The sequence below is a fragment of the Coenobita brevimanus genome, chromosome 38 (genome assembly GCF_032717465.1).
Source record: "Coenobita brevimanus isolate Jiangsu-jjx chromosome 38, ASM3271746v2, whole genome shotgun sequence".
In the NCBI taxonomy this organism is placed as follows: Eukaryota; Metazoa; Arthropoda; class Malacostraca; order Decapoda; family Coenobitidae; genus Coenobita; species Coenobita brevimanus.
This window is the reverse complement of record NC_136991.1, coordinates 37,989,395-38,014,394: the sequence shown is the minus strand read 5'-3', so window position 1 is coordinate 38,014,394 and position 25,000 is coordinate 37,989,395.

The following is a 25,000-nucleotide window of genomic DNA, read 5'->3' as shown; positions in this document are numbered from 1 at the left end:
CTAAACTTTGGGGCTCTCGGACGAACAGTAAAGAAAAAAAAAAAAAAAAAAAAAAACTTTTTCTAGCATTTGTATCACAGGAGATGAAATAACAGTGCAGCGTACTTATACATCCAACATACAGATACTTCTCATGAACAGATTACGAGAGTGTATTATGTTTCATTCGTTCTTTGCTATAAAATTTCCGCGGCATTTGCGTTCTAATTGGAGCCTTCGTTGCTTTTCCTGCCGGCTTCAGTCCAAAGGCTTAGTGGGTGACTTCTTGAATGTCTACATGTTCGTTTTTGCTCTTAGGATAGATGTGATATTCGTAGTGAAATATACAACAAATAACTTTTAAATGCTAATCATGCTGTTGCTGTTTCCTTTGTATTCTTTATTATACCACTTTTTGCCTCTCCCATTTCAACCCTTCCATCCTCTCCCCACCACCATCGCACTACCTCCCTTCTCTTGCATTTCTTCGTATCTCCATTCTTCCGAGCCTTCCAGCAACCCCTTTGTTCTTCCTCCCTGCCTTCCACTCCCGATCTCCTTATCCCGCCACCTCTCACCATCTCTCTTCCACCACCTTCCAGCAATCCCCTTCCTACTGGTTACCACCTCTTTCCTCCTTATGCCATCCTCCTTCCCATTTCCCTTCTTCCTAACTCCACGTTTTCCTTTTTTTCCCATCTCTTACCCACCCTTCCCCTATTCTATCATCTACCTTCATCTTTCCTCTTACTTTCTCCTTCATTCTTGTAATACTTCACCTTCCACTTTCTCTCACATGCCCTCAGTCCTTCCCTCCTTCTTGCCATCCTCTTCACCACTTTCTTCCTTCCCTCCTCCTGCCTCCTTTCTCTCACTTCCAACCCCCTTTCCATCCCATGTCTTCCCCTTCCTCCTGTTCCTTGTACCGTTCTTCCCTCTTTCCCCATGTATCCCTATTCACTCTTCCCACCCTTCACCCAACCCTCTCTCCCTTCTCCTACTCTCCCTATCTTTGCTGTCACATTCCTTCCCTCCCTTTTTCCTCTTACCTTCCCCTCTCACCTTATCCTTCCTCTCCCATTACCCTCCCTTCCTCCCTTCCTTTCTCCCTCACTTTCTCCCTCACTCCGTCCCTCCTTCCATTCTATCACTTCTTTTCTACATAGCCTATACCACTCTCTTCGTCCCGCTTCCCTCCTGTCCCCTCATCTCAGCCTTCCAACCTCTCCCATCACCCCCATCTCCATCCCCCCTCTTTCAAATTCTCTCCATTCCTCCTTCCTCTCTACTACCCTCTTCCTTTCTCTTCCCTCCTCCAGCCTCCCTCTCCCAGTCTCCTCACTCTATGTAGTCCTATCCACCTACCTCCATCTTTTCCATCTCTCACGCTTCCTCCCTTCTCCCTCCCTTTTCCTGTCCTCTCTCCCATTTCTAACCTCTCTTTCACCTCATCTCTCCCCCCGGCACCCTTTCTCTCATCTCCCCCTCTTCATCCTTTCTCTCTCCTCCCTCCCCTGCCCTTCCATCTCATCTTCCACTCTCACCCGACGCTTCGTTTCCCTCCATCCCCACCTCCTTTCTGTCTTTTTCTCATTTTCATTTTCCACTTCCCTTCCAATTTCCAACACCTCTTCACTTCCTTCTTCCCTCCACCCTCCCTATGCTTCCCCTGTTTTCTTTTGTCGCCCTGTCCTCTGCTCACCTACAGCTTCTCCCCTCTACATCATTACATCCATTTGGCATCTCTTTCTTCCTTGTGTCACTCTCCTCCCATTTCCCTCCTCCTACAGTCCTCCATCCTCTCATCCCCTATCCCTCCCATCCATCCTCTTACCTCTACAAACACCTACCCTTTCCTCCCTCCCTGCCACCCATACATAACCTCTTCCCACCCTCCTCTCACTTTTCCATCTCCCCCTCCTTCCTGCCTACCACTCTCCCTCTTTTCTTTTTTTTTCACTTCCTCTCACCTATCTTCACCTCCACCTCAGCCCACCAGTCTTCTTTTTCTCCTTTCCTCCATCTCCATCCCCCTCCATCACCTCACCATTACTCCCCTCTCCGTTGTTCTTTCCACTCACTCACCTTCCTCTTCCTTCCTCACTCTTATCACTCACCGTCTCCACCCCATCTCTCTCCCCTCCACCCTTGCTCTAGACCCTTTTCTTCCCTCGACCCTTTTCTCCCCTCAAATTCCTTCCCGTTCCTCCTCTCATCCTCCCTTTCTTTCCCTCCATCCTCCCCCTGCCCTTCCGCTCTCCTCCTACCTTCCTGTCTCCTCCCTCCTCCCTTCCCTCCTTTCTCTCCTTCCTCCTCCCTTCCCTCCTTTCTCTCCTTCCTCCTCCCTTCCCTCCTTTCTCTCCTTCCTCCTCCCTTCCCTCCTTTCTCTCCTTCCTCCCCCTACACTTCCGTTCCCCTCGCACCCTCCCGTCTGTTCCCTCCTCCCTCCCTCTTCCTCCTCTCATCCTCCCTGTCTTTCCTTCCTTCCTTCCTCCAACCCTTCCGCTCCCCTCCCACCCTCTCGACTCTGTCCTCCTCCCTCCCTTTCCTTTCCCTCTTTCCTCCCCCTACCCTTCCTCTCCCATCGAGGCCCAACCTCACTCCCAAAGTGTGTGCGTGTGTGTCGGTACCGCCTCGCATATCTCTGGTAAGTGCGGAAGGTGAACATTGTTGGTTCCTGCAGTGCAAGTGCAACTGCAGACTGGAACGAAATATACTTGTTTTTATAGGGACTGCTGCACACGAGGACGCTTACTCGAGTAAACTTCTGAAGTCTCTTGAAATGTTTGTGGGCAGGTGGGTAGGGAGACGGGGAGATAGGTAAGTTGGTAGGTACGTAGATAAGTTGGTTGATAGGTAGGTAGGTAGGTAGGTAAGTAGGCAGGCAAGTGGGTAGGCGGGTAAGAATATAGGAAGGGAGATAATATATGTAAATATATTTTAAATAATACGTAAATAGCCATAACAAGATAGCCAGATATATATTAGATATAATGTAGGAAGATAGATAGTATATATTGGTAGATAGTAAATAATACATAAATAGATAAAAGGATTGCTAGATATATATATTAGATAGGGACCAAGAGAGGAAGCTGATTGATTAAAGATGAAACGAAATCAGCTTGAATTTCATAGGGCCAAATGCACACGGGGTTGGTTACAATGAATTCTTTGCAACTGGAAGTCGGTCAAGAGATAGGTAAGTACTGTAGGCGTGTAGGTAGGTTGTTAGGCAGGTGGATGGGTATGTAAAGACATACGTCTGGAGGTAAGTTATTTACTTGATATACAAGCGCTTCGTGGCCGTATCGGGCCATTCAGCACTTGCCCAAATTATTTCTGTTTCTGGACCGCACTTTCACTTTGCTCGGAACCAATTATTTATATGTTGACGGAGGAAACCCCACGGAACATCCCCGAAGAAATTCCACGTAATGTAAAACCATTACGAACAGTTCGGGGTCAAACATCCCTCCAGGAAATTTCAGTCGACATGAAACTGAAACGAGTCTATCTGTAACCCAGTTGCAACCATCCTGCCAAATTTCATTGAAATCCTTTCCCTATTTTCGACTGTTCTACACACGAACACACACTCCCAGAATTATAGAATATTAATTAATAGACAGACAGCTGGCTACCTAGATTGATACTTATGTAAAAATAGATGTTACATGGAGGAAGACTAAATACATGACTGAAAATCGATTGAAATCTGCTTTTGTTTATAGGGCCAGGTACACACTAGACAGGTTGTTGGAATAAGCTTCTTTATTTTCGTAGGAAGTGAGCGTGGGTAAGTAAAAATAAATATGTAAGTATGCCGACAGGTAGGTAAAAAGGTAAACGGTAGAGTATGCTGTAGATATGAAAATAAAACAGTATATAAGAAAGATAGAAAAAGAAAATAGTTATCTGTTAGAGACATAAGTAGCAGATGGTTTGCTTGAATGAAGGCGACATGGAATATACGAGTATTTGTTTTCAGGGAGAATAACTCACAAGAGGCCAGTGACACGAATAAACTTCTTACATTCTTCCAAAGTGGCTGTAGGAAGACTGGCTGATAGAGAGACTGATGGAGAGATGAGTAAGGAGGTAGATATGTAGACAGGTAGTTAGGTAGAAGAACAGGTTGGTAAACAAAAAAGTACGTAGGTAGATAGTTAAGATATATATGGTTAAGCGAATAATTGAACTGATATTAGATTACAGAATATTGATTATTAGACACAAGATGGCTACATAGATAGTTTGACAAATAAATATACAGTAGATACATACCGTACATAAGTACACATACATAGAAAAATTGATAAAACAAAGGTACAACGTAGGTAAACAGTCCTATCAATTGAAAGGTCTGTACTTACGAATGAAGTGAATGTTGACGTAAGATGAGAAATACGGCACATATAGCATAATACAACCATCGTCTGATAGGAGGGAGTAAGTAGATATAAATGTGTTGTGTAATAAAAAGTTACCATTTTTATGAGCTTAGGCATTTATTTTCAACCGCATGAATGTTTTTAGTGTTCAGTCTGTTTTGCAGAACTCTCTCTCTCTCTCTCTCTCTCTCTCTCTCTCTCTCTCTCTCACACACACACACACACACACACACACACACACACAGATACCCGATAACAAAAATAATAGACTTAAGCAAGGCAACCATAAAGATTTTCTCCTTAATCAATTCCTCCTGCATATTTCACCGCTTCTCTTCACACAGGCGTGCCAGGTTGCTATGGACTAAATTATCGCTTATATTTTCACCTGTGAGCCTTCAGTGTTGGTCAAATATTTGCTGAGGGTGACACAATGGACGAGGTTGGAAATATCTGAAGTCTTGCGTGGGGGCATTGTTAATGTCAGGGGAGGGAAACGTGATAACTGTGTGCGGTGGTGAGGCGGGAGGGGGGGCATGAGAGAGATAGGATTGTGTGTGTGTGTGTGTGTGTGTGTGTGTGTGTGTGTGTGTGTGTGTGTGTGTGTGGTGAGAAGTGGTTATGCGTAGTGGCATGGGAGAGATAGTAGTTAAAGCGATAATGTGAAGAAGATCTTGGTTTTGGTTTGGTGATTTGAGACGGTGGTGATCGTGGTGGTAATGCTGATGGTGGATGTTGAAGTGATGGTGGTAACTGTAGGGGTGATGGTAGTTGTGGTGTTGGTGATAATGTGTAGTTGTGGTACTGGTGATGATGTGAAGTGGTGGTGGTGGTGTGGTATTTGCGGCTGTGGTTGTGGTGGTAAAGGAAGTGGTGGTGGCTGTGATTTGAGCTGGTTATGGTGGTGGTGGTGGTGATGATGATGTGGTGAGGGAGATGGTGTTGGTGTTGTCTTGGTTGTTGTGTTGCAAAGTGATGATTATGGTGATGTGATGATATACTGATGGTGGTGATTGTAAATTTGATGATGTGAGATTAACGATGGTGAGTGAAGGCAACCCAGTCAGTTGATCTATCTATCTATCTATTGCCAGACGCCCCAATCCCGTAAGGGATGGCCATTTGACTTTGAGTTATTGGTTTTACAGGGAGGGACACTAACCCTCCAACAACCCACTTGCTGACACGTAGGGAGCATGTATGGTTTGGCTATTTGGTTACCACCCAGCGTTGTAAATGGTTTCTTGGCTTACAGGAAGCCATTTGGCTTGTCACTCAATGTAAAGCCACCTGTAAAGGAAAGAAGAGCAATAAGAAGTTAAAGGAAAAATGAGAGAAATAGGAAAAGAGGAGGGCAGGCACAGAAAACGAATGATAAAGGCTAAGGAAGAAGTAGGCAGAACTACATCAAGTGAGTGGATGATGGTCACCACCACCTACCACCATTAACTTGAGACAGGATTGATCTCTGAACCACCCATATGCAACGCGCGAATGTTACCAATGAGCTACGGTATTCTCTAATAATGACTTACGTATTGTGAAAAAATAGGGCGTATAAGGTGGAGTTATTACGCCTAGTGTTGAAAGAGATTGGCGTACGACATTTTAACCTCTTCATTATATTAACTTCTTTTACACTACTTTTTCCTTGTTATGTGGAAACGATATTATTTAACTCAGGAGATGCTTGTCAACAGGGGAGGTTGAGGACTTCCTTCATAGACCTACTCGTTAGCAGAGGTCCATCCAAGGTTGAATCTGGCGGGAGCAAGAATAGTAGAGAATGAGATCACAGGACTGAAGGGTAGAAAAGGAGTACCGTGCTTAGGAGAACAGGGGGTAGGTATAAAAGCATTAGCATGCCTAGAAGAACAGAGGGATATAAAAGAAGTACCATGGTTAGAAGAACAGAGGAATATAAAAGGAGTGCCGTGCTTTGAAGAACAGAGGTTAGATATAAAAGAACAATTTCGCCTAGAAGAGTAGATGTTAGGCTGTTGTAGTTATGACATTGATGTTCTGACTATAGAGGATAGAGTGCTGAGGAGAACAGAAGATAGGATATTCAGTTTGTAACATTGGTTTTCTGAGATGGAGCGCTCAGGGTATAAAAGAGAATGAGGAACATATGACAACAAAGTATAATACTGATGCTTGTGATGTGAAGACTGTCATAAATTAGCCATGAAATTTTGTCGCCTACTATTACGTGCCATAGAGAAGTATGATAGAAGATCGACATTGCACGGAGATAGAGAAAGAGGGAGAGAGTAGAAGATTTAATGACGTCGTTTCTCTCTCTCTCTCTCTCTCTCTCTCTCTCTCTCTTACAGATACCCGATAACAAAAATAACAGACTTAAGCAAGGCCAACCGTAAAGGTTTTCTCTTTAATCATTTCCTCCTGCGTATTTCATCGCTTCTGTTCACTCAGGCGTGCTCTAGTGGTATGGACTAAATTATCGCTTATATTTTCACCTGTGAGCCTTCAGTGTTGGTCAAATATTTGCTGAGGGTGACACAATGGACGGGGTTGGAAATACCTGAAGTCTTGCGTGGGGGCATTGTTAATGTCAGGGGAGGGAAGCGTGATAACTCTGTACGCTGGTGAAGGGGGAGGGGATGAGGGAGATAGGAGTGTGTGTGTGTGTGTGTGTGTGTGTGTGTGTGTGTGTGTGGTGGCATGGGAGGGATAGTAAAGTGATAATGTGAAGAGGATCGTGGTTTTGGTTTGGTGATTTGAGACGGTGGTGGTAAAGCTGACGGTGGATGTTGAAGTGATGGTGGTAACTGTAGTGGTGATGGTAGTTGTGGTGTTGGTGATGATGTGTAGTTGTGGTACTGGTGATGGTGTGAAGTGGTGGTGGTGGTAGTGGCGTGGTATTTGCTGCTGCGGTGATGGTGGTAAAGGAAGTAGTGGTGGCTGTGATGTGAGATGGGTGTGGCGGTGGTGGTGATGACGCGATGATGTGGTGAGGGAGTCATGAGGTACTGATAGTGATGGTTGTAAATTTGATGATGTGAGATTAACGTTATGGTGAGGCAACCCAGTCATTTGATGAGAGTAGCAATAATGACACGTACTGTGAAAAAATGGGGCTTATAATTTAGAGTTACGTCTGATGATAAATGGGGCTTATAATTTAGAGTTACGTCTGATGATGACAGAGATTGACATACGACATTTCAACCTCTTCATTAATTGACGTCTTTTACACTGTTTTTTCCTTGTTATGTCAAACAAATATTATTTAGCTCAGGAGAGGCTTGGCAACAGGGGAGGTTAAGCACAGCCTTCATAGTCCCATTCGTTAGTAGAGGTCCATCCGATTTTTTTTTTTTTTTTTTTATGCGAGGAAGAAGGAACCAAAGGCCGCGAGCCCGCAATTGTTGTTCCTTCCAAGAGAAAAACAAAATACAAGAGAGAGCCAAATTCAAGATCCGATCATTTCTGGTGGGAGCAAGAATAGGAGAGAATGAGATCACAGGACTGAAGGGTAGAAAAGGAGTACTGTGCTTAGAAGAATAGTGGTTAGATATACAAGAACTACCCCGCTTAGAAGAGCAGAGGGGTATAAAAAAAAAAGTACCGTGGTTAGAAGAACAGAGATTAGGTATAAAAGCAGTAGCATGCCTAGAAGAACAGAGGGATATAAAAGAAGTACCATGGTTAGAAAAACAGAGGAATATAAAAGGAGTGCCGTGCTTTGAAGAACAGAGGCTAGATACAAAAGAACTACCTCGCTAAGAAGAACAGAAGTTAGGCTGTTGTAGTTGTGGCACTGATGTTCTAACTATAAAGGGTAGAGTGCTGCGGAGAACAGAAGATAGGCTATTCAGTTTGTAACATTGGTTTCCTGAGATGGAGCGCTCAGGGTATAAAAGAGAATGAGGAACATATGACAACAAAGTATATTACTGATACCAGTGATGTGAAGACTGTCATAAATAAACCATGAAATTTTGTCGCCTACTATTACGTGCCATAAAGAAGTGTGACAGAAGATCGACATTGCACGGAGAGAGAGAAAGAGGGAGAGAGTAGAAGATTTAATGACATCCTCTCTCTCTCTCTCTCTCTCTCTCTCTCTCTCTCTCTCTCTCTCTCTCTCTATCCATACACTTTCGCTCCTCCTCCCACATATTTATCTCCCATTCTTTCCCTTTCTCTTTCTCTTTTGTGATGAAAGATGACGATATTATCTTTATTTTTCTTTTATCGTTTTCTCCATTCCCACCCTTCGTACCTTCCTCTCACGTCTCCCACACATTCCTCTTCCCTTCCTCCTCTAATTCTGTTGCGTAGTGAAAGACATTCTGATGGTGCTGGAGGAATGTTAGTGATTCTCTCTCTCTCTCTCTCTCTCTCTCTCTCTCTCTCTCTCTCTCATCACCCTTCCTCCTACACACTCATCCTCTCGTAATCTCTCATTTATTCTGTCGCATAGAGAAGGACATTTCGGTGAGGCTGGAGGGATGATGTTGCGATTTTTTTTCATCCGTTTTTTCTTCCTCTGTTTCATTTGCTCATTTCTCTCACTTTATCTTTCACTCCGGTAAATTCTCCTTTCTTCTTCCTCTTCTCCCTGCGATTCTCTCACGCAATAAAAATCATGAAACTCTTCTTTCCTCAGTTTTAATCTTTCTTCATTCCCGTTACTTCCTCCTCTCACTTCTCCCTTCTTCCTACCACACATTCATCCCTTCTACCTGCTTTTCTCCTTCCTTTTCTCTAGTGTAGTGGAATGCATAATGGTGATGTAAGAGTATGTTATATTCCCATTACTTCAACACCATTCTCGTCCGTGCTTCCTTTCGCTTCTCTCTTCTCCCTTCTCTCCTTCCATACACTCATCATCCCTTACGCCTCTCCGGCCTCTTATTGGTACCGTAGTAAAGAACATGCAAGTCATATTTTGGAGGTACCACACTGATTTTTCCTTCATTCTTGATTCCCATTCCTCTCTCCACTCAAATTTTCTCCCTCCCACATACTCTTCCTGACATCCTCCTCTCTCCCTCTTTTCTGTATTATGGTGGTGCATTCTGTATTATTTCTCCATTTTATTCTTTTTTTACTCCAGTCTCGTTCTTGCTTCCTCTTCTGTCTCTGATCTCCCTTCCTTGCTTACAGTCACGATTTCTTATTCTGTCCCATAATGGACGACATTATAATGGTTTAGAAGTGATGGGGTGGTTTCTTTCCTATTTTTCTCCTGTTTTCGACCTTGTTTCCCCCCCCTCTCTCTCTCTCTCTCTCTCTCTCTCCCTCTCTCACACCCATGCTCACTTCCTCCTCTTTTCACCTTATTCTGTTGCATCGTGGAAGACGTGAGATACTTCCTCTGCAGTTTTTTTTTCTGTCTCCATTCCCGCTGCTCCTTCCTCTTACTCGTCACGTCCTCCCACACATCTATCCTCTTCTCCTTCTCTTCTCCCACTTATTCTGTTCTTTTGTGGGAGCCATGGTGGTGGTGCCACAAAACTGCTGATGTGATATTTTCTCCTATTTTTACTAAGTATTTTTGGTCTCCCTCCTTCTCACTCTTTCCACCATTCCTTTCTTCCTTGAATTTCTCCTTTCCCCTTCTGTTTCTTCCTCATATTTTGTAGGGAAGTGAAGAGCATAATAGTGGAGCTTTAGATACCCTGGTTTGATTCTATCCATCTGTTCTTCTTTCTGCTTCTCAGTTCTTCTCTGTTCGTCTCTCCCTTTTCTTCCCTCTCGTATTCCATTCCAGTTCATGATAGTGAAGTTTTGGATGTATTGATGTGATTTCTTCACTCCATCCCTGTTACCTCTCTCTTTTTCACTTCACACTTACTCATCCTCACTCTGTCTATTCTCCTTATTCCGTCGCTTACAGTAGAGGAAGACATGCATGATGCTAATGTTGTCATATTCCCTTTATATTTTTATTCGTCATGCCCTCTTTATTGTCTTTATTCGTCGTGTCCTCTTTATTTTCTTTATTCGTCATGTCACCTCAAAAAATTCATGTCCGCTTTATTTTCATTATTCGTCATGTCCTCTTTCTTTATTCGTCGTGTCCTCTTTATATTCATTAATCGTCATGTCCTCTTTATTTTCTTCGTTCGTCTCTGGCCTTCCTAGCCCGTCAGTTTTCTTCCCTGCTTTCCAAAAATCCACCCTCTTTTCCTCTTACTCTTTTTACTCTGTGCCGCAGTGAAGGACGTGGTAGTGGAGCTTTGATGTGTTTTTTCCCCTTAATTCCCGTTCCTCCGTCCTTTAATTTCTTAAGCCTTCCTCTCACACAGTCTTCCTTTCGTCCTTCTCTTATTTTGTAGCACAGAGGAAAATATGTAAGATGATGTGATAATATTTTCTTTATTATTCTTTCCGCATTCTCGACCAAACTAGCTCTCACTTTTCTTTATTTTCACACACTTATCCTCTCTTTTTCATGATGATGGTGTAAGATGTATGCATGTTGGATATTTTCTACATACAGCTGTTTACATAGGAGTACTTCTGCCATTCTCGTCCTTGCATGCTCTCACCTCTTCTTCCTTCCACGTTCATATTTATTCGCGTTTTCTCCCTTTCCCCCTCATATTCTGTTGCGTATTGGAGGATTTAAAAGTGGTGTTTTGGAGCTGGTCGTGTGATTTTTTTTTCCCCTCCATTCCGTTTTTTTTCTCCGTTATTTTACCTTCTGTTCCCACACGGTTTATATCTTCCTTCCCCTCTACCTCCCCCCCCCCCCCTTTTTAAGTGTAGAGAAGGACATGATGGTTATGAAAGAGACGCTGATTTTCCCTTCTATTTTTCTCACTATTCCCACTCATCCTTCCCATATGTCTCTCTCCTGTCTCTCTCCTCCTTCCTACCACACACTCGTCGTCTCTTCTTCCTCCTCCCGCTTGTTTTGTAGCACAGAGGAAGACATGCGAGATGCTGATATGATCATGTCTCCTTCATTTTTCCTTGTCCTCTCCCGTCCCTCCTCCTTTTCACTTCTCCACTCTCCTGCACACGTATTCTCTATTCTTCCTCCTTCCCCTCTTTCGCAGAAGCATATTGGAATACAAGAGATTGCGCTGAATAGATTTCCGGTTTTACATTCTTTGCGATTAACAGTTTCTTGATCTAAGCAACACATCCGCTTTGAGTTTTCATTAGTTCAGATGAGATTGTAACAACATGTTGAAATTGTTTGTATTTGCTGTAACCTCACAATAATCACAATTTCAGTATAAGGGTATAAGTTATTTCGTTGTGCCTCATTTCTTGCGGATTTAAGTCTGTGTAGGGGTCGGCATGAAAACGGGTTATTCATAGACCATCAGCTGTGTTATACACGCGTAAACCGTATTGTGCTGCGTGTGAAGGGCGGCTGGCTTTATCAATCCACTCCAGATATAGCACAAAGACAAAAGCGTACACGAGTCAGACGCATGTATCCGAACACATGAACCGTCACATATTATGACAACAAAAGAAATATGTAAAAATTATTACCCTCAGAATATAAAAGAAAACTTACAACACAAGGAAGGAAATAAGTGAAAATTAACCCATGAATAAAAACGAATACGCACAAGACAGTACAGAAGAAATAACTAAAAATTACCTTTTAAATATGCAAATGAAAATATCTGGCATTCTTATTTCCTTGGCACTACAAGGAAGAGTTTCACAAACTGTTACGAAATTATACAGAAATGTACCCTGCAACCATCCATACCAACCCTGCCATACTTAATAGAAGCCACGGTGCTCATCCAGAAAGCCATCTCACTCAGCTGTTCTGACACTTTTTTTTCAGAATATATTTTGTACCTTAGAAACAAATATAGGCATTTCTGTTTTAAAAAAAATCCACATCCAGACCTCCTCCTTAGCAACGAACTCCACCGTTGACCTTCGTTCTTACCAACTGACTTCACATTCCCTCTTCTCACTGACGTTAATCCTTCTTCCAACTAATACACTTCACATTCATCATTCTTTCTCACCAGTATTATTTATTTTCAGCTTTCTTTCTTGCCGATATTATCTGTTTTCAGTCTTCTTTCTTACCAGTATACACCACAATCAGCTTTCTTCTCATGTCAACGAATTCCAGTCATCCTTCTTTATTACCGATATATTCCACAATTAGCTTTCGTAACAATATATTCTATATTCAGCCTTCTTTCTGACCAGTATACTCCAATTTCAAGCTTATTATTTACCAGTATACTCCAGTTTCAAACTTATTATTTACCAGTATACTCCACATTCAGCCTTCTATCTCACAAGTATACTCCACATTTAGCCTTCTATCTCACAAGTATACTCCACATTCAGCCTTCTATCTCACAAGTATACTCCACATTCAGCATTCGTCTTACCAATATACTTTACACTCAGACTTTTTTCTTGTCAGTATACACCACATTTAGCCGACTTTCTTACTAGTGTACACCATATATAGCCATCTTTTTTGTCCGTATATTGCACATTCAGCCTTCTTTCTTTTCAGAATATTTCACTTCAGCCTTCTATCTCACGAATATACTCGACGCTTAGCCATCATTCATACCAATATACTTCACATTCAGCCGGTTAGGGGGAGGCGGTGGCTCAATCGGTAGAGAGGTGGTCTGCTGTCCCACCGGACCCAGGTTCAAATCCCCTCTGGTGCAGGGAACAGTTTAAGGATTTGAATTTCATGTAAAGCAGACTTTACCGATCTACCAGAAGACCCGCCGACATGTCGTAAAACTATCCCCGCTAATACCAATACACCAGTCCTGTATGAGACAGCCCTAGCATGTATTCAATATGGACGGTGGGTGTTAGCTCCGAAGTGGTGACATGTAGAGGTGTATGATGTGTAGGAGGACTACTGGGCCTTGGAAGCAGGCTGTGAAGCCTATGCCCAGAGTCGAGGACATAAAAAAAAAATCTTACTAGTATGCTTCAGATTCAGCCTTTTATCACACCATATACTCCATATTCAGTCCCCATTCTTGCCAACAGAATCCTTTTTCAACCGTCGTTTGTAAAGAAGAAACTTTATATTGACCATTTTTTTTTAATACATGGTAGAACGAACCAAGGTCTGGAAGCCCACTCGATTGTTACCGCCAAGAAAAAGATAATCTAGTTCTATTATTTCGAGAAGGCTGGTGTTACTGGCTGCTGCCCGGCCAGTAATCAGGGGACTGACCCTGTGAAGCCGAAATCATGAGGTGTCGCCGTCAGGGGAACCAGCCATGTGAACGTTGATCTTAGATGCAGCTTATCTCTGCTGACCCTTGTGTTTGATCTGTTGGCAGGCGCCCTATCAAATGTGATATGGGGCAACCCACATCGAATTACAAGGAGAGAGAGGAGGCGGAGCTGACCCCAAGTGATGAGGACCGCCCCCAAAGAATGCAGTAGCCATTCCTATTATAATGACCTGTCATGACCAGCCCCTTAAGTAGTTGCTTGGTAATATATAGTGCTGATGACATAGGTCAGTGGAGGGGAAAGAAGCGTGGCTACTAGGGTATATGAAGAGTCGGCTAGGGGTGAAAAGGCACGACTCTCACCTCCAACCACCTCCAAGTCCCTCTCTAAGTTTAGTGATATAGTGTAAGAAGTACTCCAAGAGGCCAGGTCTTCAGTTAATAATTTGTATTAATATTAACTTGTACACAGCAGCCTAGTTACGTAACTGTTCCCATTTAGAACTCCTTAGCTAAAGTGTCTGATTGATTTTTAATGAATAAATTCGTCAGTGATTCTAAATAGTTTAGGAGTTGTCCTATTTTGCAAGCGTTTATCATATAAAAGTACCTAATTCTGTGATATGCTGTATAGAAATTTTGTTTGTAGAGTAAGATTTATTGGTTTGTCATTGTCTTTTATTTGAATTCTCAGAGACAGAAATCTTCCGGCACGATCCGTAACACTAGACACATTGCATTTAAAAGACTGGAGATCGTTTGCACAGGGAAATACAGAGAGGGTGAGTTGACCTGTTGCATACATAAAGGACTGAAACCATTGGTTAACTTTTGCATTAGATACTTAAGCAGAAAAAGGGTGAGAATTTGCTGCCAGATGGTTGTTACGCTCCCGCCGTTTTGGAGGAGGAATGCAAGCAGACAGTTCAGAAGAGTAGTGACAGTTAAAGCAGCAACAGAAGAGAGATAAAGATGCAACTGTGCAGCGAAGAGATTGAGGTTGAAGGGGGTCAGTAAGAGAAGGAGTGCTGACGAGACGAAAAACATTTTACTTCACCCAGCTGAGAAGAGCTGTATTTGAGAAGCCCCACACCCACACATGAGAGTTGTACTCCAGGCAGGGGCGAATAAAATCCTTGTTTAAAGTCAACAACTGTGCGAGGGAAAAGAAGACACGGAGTTAACTAAACACAATCTCTTGCCAGTAGATTTTGCAAAAGGTAATATGATCTTCTCATGATAAGTCCTGAGAGAATGAATACCCAGGTATATTTAGAGATGATGCGGAACTGAATTGAGTATTGTTAAATATTAATGAATACTCCTGTGGAAGATTATGGCGTTTTGAAAGGTATAGAAACTGAGTTTTGGATTCATTAAAAACAACAAGGTTACTTTTTCCCCAGTCAGAGATATGAGCAGTAACTGCTGTGAAGGATGCTGCGAGAAGTGGATGGAGAGGTGAAGGGTGAACATAAAAAATAAACTTACTCAGCATCATTGAAAGCACTGAACACACATACCTCATGAAGGAAAGGAACAAACACAACATCCACGACAGAAATGAATACAAACATCACATCCATGGAAGACTTAAAAGAGTGGACACCATATCCGTGAAAGAGATAAACAAACACATCCAAGGAAGAACTGGACTCATACTACACTCATGATAGAAATTAATACACGCAGTCCATATTCGCGAAAATTAGGAATACACATCACATCTATGAAAGAAACGAATAAACATCACAACTAGATGGGCACTCAGAGGAGCGCATCTCTCCGACAAGGTCAACATAATTTCCAAACCACTCTTCATTATGGGATAGGTTTTCTCATCACTAATTAGGGTTTTGCAAAAAGTGTTTTCCGGATCCAGAATCAGTAATACGATCCGGATCGGTCCCAAAAGTTAATCGATTGTTCCCTGGGACATGGGCTATCTACCCACCAAATTTGGTCCAAATCTCTCTTTTAGTTTTTGAGTAATCTTGGTAACAGACAAACAAGCTAACGAACAGGTATGAAAACATACTATCCTTCTCGGAGAGAACCATGAAAGATGTTAATACACATCATATCCAAGAAAGAATTGACTAGGTACATCCATGAAATAAATAAAAACATCCACGAAGGAAAAAACATGTCACCTCAGGGAAATGTATGGGCACACACAGCACGTCCACGAAAGGATTAAACGTCACATACATGAAAGATATTATCACGTCCACACAGAGGATTATAGAAGTATGAATACCACGTCCATGTAAGAAATAAACACACAGGCCGCGTACATCAAAAATGAACACGCACATCACATTCATAACACACACACACACACACACACACACACACACACACACACACACACACACACACCTCCCTCTCTCTCTCTCTCTCTCTCTCTCTCTCTCTCTCTTTTCCCCATATCCATCTCCTTCCCTTTCCTCCGTAACGCATCATATCAAAGAGAATCATCTATGGGTAAAGAAAAATACAGGCCTCTCTCGGCTGACGAATATTAGCCAGCAAAGGAAAGTGAGAGGTCAGAGAGATGAAAAATTGGCCTAACTTTTCTCCTGCCGGTACACAGTCCACACTCATGCAACAGACCCAGCTGAAGATCAAAGCCTACACATCTAGCCTAGTCCTCTCTCAGTAATCGATGCACTCCACATCTGGTTAATGGATCAGAACACGCATTATTCACACACACACACACACACACACACACACACACACACACACACACACACACACACACACACACACACACACACACACACACACACACACACACACACACACACACACACACACACACACACACACACACACACACACACACACACACACACACACACACACACACACACACACACACACACACACACACACACACACACACACACACACACACACACACACACACACACACACACACACACACACACACACACACACACACACACACACACACACACACACACACACACACACACACACACACACACACACACACACACACACACACACACACACACACACACACACACACACACACACACACACACACACACACACACACACACACACACACACACACACACACACACACACACACACACACACACACACACACACACACACACACACACACACACACACACACACACACACACACACACACACACACACACACACACACACACACACACACACACACACACACACACACACACACACACACACACACACACACACACACACACACACACACACACACACACACACACACACACACACACACACACACACACACACACACACACACACACACACACACACACACACACACACACACACACACACACACACACACACACACACACACACACACACACACACACACACACACACACACACACACACACACACACACACACACACACACACACACACACACACACACACACACACACACACACACACACACACACACACACACACACACACACACACACACACACACACACACACACACACACACACACACACACACACACACACACACACACACACACACACACACACACACACACACACACACACACACACACACACACACACACACACACACACACACACACACACACACACACACACACACACACACACACACACACACACACACACACACACACACACACACACACACACACACACACACACACACACACACACACACACAGCCTCTTCCCAAACCAACACATCCCAACATCCTCCCACAAAACGCTCTGTCTCCGTCTACATTAGTCCAAGTCAAGCGTTTTCTCTCCCATTTCGAACCACCCGGACCATAAATGATGAGTGGTCCATTTTTCATACTCCGCCGTCCTCTCCAAAAGCGGCTCCTAACATTTGTATGCCTCAGACAGCGGTCCAGATTTATAAACAAGCCTACGATCAACTACTTTAGTTTACTCCGCGTTGTAATTTTTATTTTTGTTTTGTTTACTATGAAAAATGTGGCAAGTGTGTAATTTATTCTATTCTCAGTTTTCATTTTTTTAAAGAGAAGTTTCCTCGGCTATTTACTTTGCATATTACATCTTTGTACCATCTTGGAAGATATTATACTATTCAATACTATTTTTACTCTAACGTGGCCTAAAATTGTCAGCTGTCCATCTTCAGTGCTGAATTATAACAATACTTTAACAATACAGTATAAGGCTTGTGACGAAAAAGCTCCATGGTAAGTATGTAGAGCCTGTGCATTCTTTGTTTCTGCCAATGAGGTACGTGAAATTGACTGCAATGGACAAAAATGTGGGTTAGATCAAGGTGAAGAGATATAGCAATATAGCTATGAATGGAAGAAGAGAATGTCAGAGAGTAATATCCGTAGTAAATCATTAAGGAGGAAGTTCTGATAGATTACTGTATCCACCAGGCATACGGTTCTAAGTTTGTTTGTGAATCCCAGCCCGGCCTCAGATACTGGTCTCTCGCTCACTCACGCCTCCCATAAATTTCCTCAGAAGGTTGGAAGAGGCAAAGCGTATTGTCCATCCCACTGATTCTGCGGGCTGAAAAAGTTACGTAGGAGACTCGATGATGGGAATGTTGACGAACATAAGTGTACTTTCTACTCAACCGATTCTCCGCGGTAAAAAAAAAAAAAAAAAAAAAAATTTGGACCTATTCCAGCCATGGAAAATTTGAATAAGGGGTGCTTAAAGAAGTTACTGTTATTTTCCGCCTGATTGATGGAAGTCTTGGTGATCCTGACAAAGGCAAGAGTATTTTCTGTTCGACCGATTCTGCGTAGTAGGAAAAAAAAGATGACCTACTTGGCCTACTGAAAATCGCTGTGAGAGAGAAGTAAGATATTAGAGAAGTAAGAGATTATTCAGTCAATGAGTTAATAAATTTGCCTTCCAAGGGCAAGACTTAATTTGCTGACGTTGATAAATGTATTTTTAACGAGAGAGAGAGAGAGAGAGAGAGAGAGAGAGAGAGAGAGAGAGAGAGAGAGAGAGAGAGAGAGACCTCTTACGGAATATTTGTGATCAGAAGAATTCTGAAGAAGGTAAATGTATTTTTCTCGACGCATTCAGCAAGGATAATGCATGATAAAAGGGTATGATCTACTTGACTCGGGGGAAATCTTGTATGAGGAATGTGTTCTTTTTCTGCTGATTTTGAAAGCTAATAAAACTACGTGCTGGGTGGAAGACTTGATGCTACTGACAAAGGTAGGTATATATTCCATCCTAGTGACTCTGTAAGCTAAAACAGATCACTGGCTCTCGGAACACATAATGAAATGTTGACGAATCTGAGGACCTTAACCTTCAACCGATTGCCCTCTAAATCGACTTACATCATTATTGCCTGACCGCTAATCCCTCCACCAAAATCCGTTCATATTAGATCAAATCTGTCTGAGGTGACCTTGATCTGTTCTGTAACCTTGACCTCTGAAACTTCTGTTCCGAAAATTGACTCTCATCTTATTTGGCTGACACACGGGTTTCATGAAGATTGGTTCAAATGCAGTGGACTCTGTGGAGTTACAGGGTCGAACATTTGACCTTTTCTTGTGACCTTGACCCTTGAGGGATTGTTGTCAAAATCAAATCCCTTCATCCTTGCATTACCCCGAACCCTCCCACAAAGTTTGATCTCAGTCGGACAAGAAATTGTTTAAGTTGATCTTGTCATGTGACCTTAACCTCTGATTTATCGTTCTCAAAAGCTGTAGGCTAAGTTAAACTCGTGGCTGACCCTCAAAGCTTCCATCAAGTTTGGTCCAGATCAGAACTTTTAGGTACTTAATCACACAGCTACAGGTGGGTCGAACTTTGACCTAGCTTTGTGACCTTGACCCATAACTGATTGTTCTTAAAATCAAGTTCTTTCGTTCTGCTTTCATCAGTTCTACTCTAAATCGGGTCAGAACTTCAGTACATAAGTTGACATAATCATATTTCCTTGAGATCTGAACTTTCCCTGTGATCTTAGCCATTGACTGATTGTCCACAGAATAAGAGCCATTTATCCATTCTTTACCCCAGCCCTACCACCAAGTTTGATCTACATCATATTAAAACTTCTGAAGGTAACCTTGCTAGATCATACTTTGACGTAGCTCTGTGACCATTACCTTTGACCTGTTGCTGTAAAAAATAAAAAATGTCAACCCCTTAGCTGACCCTCATTTCTTCCACCAGTTTTGGTTAAAATCGGATAAAACTGAGTTATTTTGTTCACACACACACACACACACACACACACACACACACACACACACACACACACACACACACACACACACACACACACATTTTGTGCAAAACATAACACCCACTTCGCTATTGTGAACGCTGGTGTAAAACAAAAAATAACATCCTTGGCCCTGGTAAAAATTTGAGTAAGTGGTTGACCACGAAAATATGATTATTATTAGGAGAGCTAATGAATTTCCCTGCTGATTGGAATACTAAATATTAAAATTCAAACGTATTTTCCATTCGAATTATTCTCGGAGGCAAGAAAATAAATTATGAAACTTTGCCTAATTAGTGGCTAGAAGATTTGAATATGGTATTGATTACGAAGATAAGAGTGCGTTTTTCTGACTGATTTTGAGAAATAAGCATTTACCTGCAATGTGAAATGTTGGATAATGTTGTTGAAATTAATGTTTTTTTTTTTTTCTGATTCTGCTAGGTAAACAAAAAACAAAAAAGACAAATTCTAACCTACTTTGCCCATGGAAAGTTTGAGTAAAGGATTGTCGGCGAAGTAAGAGGATTATCCGTCTGAGTATTGGTATGATGATTTTGACGAAGATATGTGTTTTTCATTCGACCGAGTGTGCCTGATTAAAAATAAATAAATAAATAAATAAAGTGACCAATTTTGACTCTGAAGAATTTAAACAAGGAGTTCATAATCAGTGATAACTTAGGCTAAAAATTCTCATATATTGTCGAGTGGAGTGCATGACGAGGATCATTGTATTGTCTATCCTAATTGATTCCGGTAGCAAAAAAAAAAAAAAAAAATGGAGGAACTGATAACTAGAATGTTAACAATGGATAGTATAATTTTCCATCTGACATGTGCTGCACAAAAGTAATTTAAAAAGTAAATAAATATTAATAATAAAAATATGGAAGCTAATTGGTTCATGGAAAATTTGAGTGAGAGATTGATGAAGGTAACATTATCATTTCTCCGACTGATTTTGACAGCCAGTATTTCTGCCAGTAACAAGAGTTGCTTTCATTGACGAAATGTACGCGTAGTTTCCATTCGATGTGATAGGTTAGGCTAGTGTTACCTACTTACTGTAGCTCAGGGAAAAATGTATGACGACGAAAATAAGATTATTCTCCGTGTGGCTGATTGGAGGGCTAGAAAAGTTACCGGCCTCATGCATAACTTAAAGGACTGTTGATGAAGTTAACACCCAGACTCCCGTGACTTACTCACAGCAACATGAAAACGTCTAGCGCTAGCTAGCGTTGAATACTAAAGCTGCCCCGATCATGAGAGGGGTAAGATTATTTTGTGTGTGACTGTGCCTCGATAATAATACAGTTACGTGGCTGGTGAAATGCTTGATAATGTTGACGAAAATAAGTTTGCATTATATATGATAGATTGTTCGAGCTAAGAAAAATGTAAAAAAGAAAAAGAAAAGGAAGAAAAAACATACGGAAGTCGCCGAAGTGTGTTGATCAGTTGCCAAAAGTTTGTCTGTGTTCCCTTCGCTTGATGTTGCAGGCTAAAATAATCATCAAGCCCATGGAAGATTAGATAACATCTTGATACACATTTAGACTGGCATAAATCAACCTCTTCAGCACGATCACACTTTATTCTCTCTCCAGCCATAGTTTGTCTACATAAAGTTGATGGAGATTTCCGTCCTTTTGTAGCATTTTTCTCGTAGCTCATTGACTGAATAACACAAAACTTTGGTCGTGCATCCATTCTATAACACTTCTTTACGACGAACATCATATTCTAGTGTAAAGATATGCTTACATCTATGCATTCAAGATTAGGAGATAGCAATTTTAGATCAAATTAAACTGGTCAGGGTATAGACGACTGTATTCAGCTGCTGGATGATCTCATTTGGCAATATAAGTTTAATGAGTATATTTCTAAACTGATCGCTACAATACGTTTCTCATAGGCAGAATTGAACTGTTTGATAATTGTAAGAACAAAGAAAAAGAACATTACTTTAGTGAAAGCATTAAGCTGATGGTGAGTTAGTGAAAGAAGTAGGAATTTATGTTTATTGGTGGTAGGTGTTTGACGATGATGATAATGATGATGGTGGTGGTAGTGGTGGTGGTTTAATTTGCTGTGTTTTCCATCTCGCTGATTTTGCCGGCTAAAACTTTTATACTACTCCTGGGAAATCTTGATGAAGTGAATGTTTGCCAAGACAAGATAATTTCCTGCCCGATTGATCCTGAACAAATATTTAAAAAGTTTGTTGGTTCATGGGAGAATGAGGTGTATAACTGACGACGATGATGATGATGATGATGATGATGATGATTATTATTATTTTTTAGTTTTAAGTCATAGTGGCGGGCTAGTCAAGGTGGAAAGTAATAATTGTCAGACCTTTTCATTCCGATGAGGAGTATATTAAAAAAAAAAATGAAAATTCCAAGCTATTTTATTCAGTTTCTCACGGCTCTATTGTGCTGAAGCAATTAACTTAGGCGGTGGCTAACCTCTCCAATTGAAGAAGTCTCTCAGTGCTGGACACAACAGTCAGCCATGAGCAAAAATGAAGCGAAAAATACGTCACCGGATACAAAGAACTAAGTGGAGTGGTCGGTTTGCTTTCATCTGATGGAATTGGACCACACTTGCAACCGGAATTCCAAGAAATGGCTGCGTAAAATTCGATGAGCCGTACCGTAGTTGTAAGGTAGAAATTAGCCTTTTGGGTTACTAATCAAATCAGTAAAACGCCTTGTCGGCGAGGTACGAGCGAGGCCATTTAAATCCGAAAGCACTGAAATGTCGCCATACACCCCGAGGATGCCTAGAGTATATTGATGCCTATCTACCTATCAGGTTTCATGGTGTTACGACAAACTGTCTGGCCTGTGGTACTCTTTTGAAGATTTTCGACATGCTGTACTTGGCGCGTGTCACGTGTCGCGTTGACCGCCTGGGTGTGATGAAACCTGTCAAAAAAAAAAAAAAAAAAAAAAAATCTTAAATTGAGCTATCATATGGAGCAAACCATGCAGTGATCGGCCCTGTGGTTGCTGAGATATAAGCTTCTCGAAAGCATTACGGTTGGGCCGGGTGGGGCCGCTCACATGTGAGAAAATGCCACTACTTGACGAGAGCCTTTCGAGGGCTTCGCCCTCGCTCGTAACCATCCGATCAATATGACTACACTTTGTCATCACCTGAGCTAGAAGGAAGGGGTTAGCAATCACTGTCGGATGAAAACAAACCTACTCTATCTCTAAAGCTAAAATAATGACGTCAGCAGATATTTTCTTTTTAACACCTTTTGTAAGATAGCACCAAATATATATTTGCTCTTGTTATCTCCAAGCGATCTTAGGAGAGACATTCCGTACTGTAGAGGTTAGATATAGGATTCATTAACCCTGTAGATGCAGTCTCATTCCTAAATTGAGAAAAATCAATCTGCAGGTGCAATAGTAAAGTAGGCTCAACTAATACGTGATGGTAATTAATTAGAGACAATAATTGGTGATGTGATGTGACACATTTAATTAAGAAACGTGAATAATTGCAGTTGATTGATTAGCCCATATGAAGCAGCTTTAGAGGTACCGTACTGATATGACTGCACTACGGGAAGAAGACAAGGATAGCAAAGTAGCATTAACCCCTTGACTTAGGTGACTCATTCTGTTTGATTACTCATGTTTCATCCAGGTTCTTTCAGCAAAATTATTTCTTTCCTTTTTTTTTTTTTTTTAATGGATCCCCCCCTCTCCCTCCCTGTTTGATATTAATTTTCCGGTTAAGGAAGGACCTTTTGTAGTGAAGAGAGATAAGTTTTACGTGGAGTGTGAGCTGAGTAGGTAATCTATCAATATACAGGCGTGTCTGTCTGTCATTCTGTCTCTCAGTCTATGTGTCTATCTGTCTATCTATCTGTTGTCAGGCACATTAATCTAATTTTGCTGCCCTCCCTCCAACGTTCATCTTCCTCAGTCGTATATCTCTCCACACCATCCTTCCATTTCATCCTTAGTTTCCCCTCCTCCTCCCCCCATCAACCTCAATTACAATTACACTCTTCTAGTTAGTCTCTCATTCTCCATCCTCTCCACATTACCATACTGACATGGTGTATGAAAATATTATTATGGGTCCTTTGCCTGTGACGGAATGCAATTGTCTAGCTTGCAGTTACCCAGTTGCGTGTGGAGCCTAGTTATTGCGTGTGAAGCCTAGGTATTGCATGTGAAGCCTAGGTATTGCGTGTGGAGCCTAGTTATTGCGTGTGGAGCCTAGGTATTGCGTGTGAAGCCTAGGTATTGCGTGTGAAGCCTAAGTATTGTGTGTGAAGCCTAGGTATTGCGTGTGAAGCCTAGGTATTGCGTGTGAAGCCTAGGTATTGTGTATGAAGCCTAGGTATTGTGTGTGGAGCCTAGATATTAATTGTTGAGCTCAATTATTGCGTGTGGAGCCTAGTTATTGCGTGTTGAGCTCAGTTATTGTGTTTGGAGCCTAGTCATATGTATGAAGCCAGGTTATTGTGTGTGGAATCTAGGTATTGTTTGTGGAGTATATGCCTAGTTATTGCATGTTGAGCTCCGTTACTGTGTGTGGAGCCTTGTTATTGCGTGTGGAGCCTAGTTATTGTGTGAGGAGCGTAGTAATTTCGTGTGCAGCCAACCTATTGTCTATTCAGCATTGTTATCGTGCTTTGTTGCATGTGAAGTTTTATTGTCTGTGTCTGTTTATTGCGTGGGACAGACTATTGCGTGCGAAGCCTCGTTAGCGCGTGAGACAGGATATTGCGAGTGAAGTGGCGTGCGACACCATCCATTCTGATTATCTTTTTTATGTCAAGTGTTGTCTCCTGCCCTTCCCCCTTTGATCTCTGGATATCTGTTTCAATTTATTCTCGACGATAATGTCTTTTAAACTCTCATGCTCCTATGACTCACTCTCACCTCCATAATCTTTATTACGGAGACAGGTTCTTATCTATGTCAGTCTGTTATCAGTGAATCAGTCAATCAGTCTCTATCTGTGTACATATATATGTATAGATAGATAGATAGATAGATAAATAGATTGATAGATAGATGTTTGTATGTATGTAAAGCTAGATAGATAGACATGGAATGATAGATACATTGATAGATAGTTGTAAACAGTTATGGAGTTTAA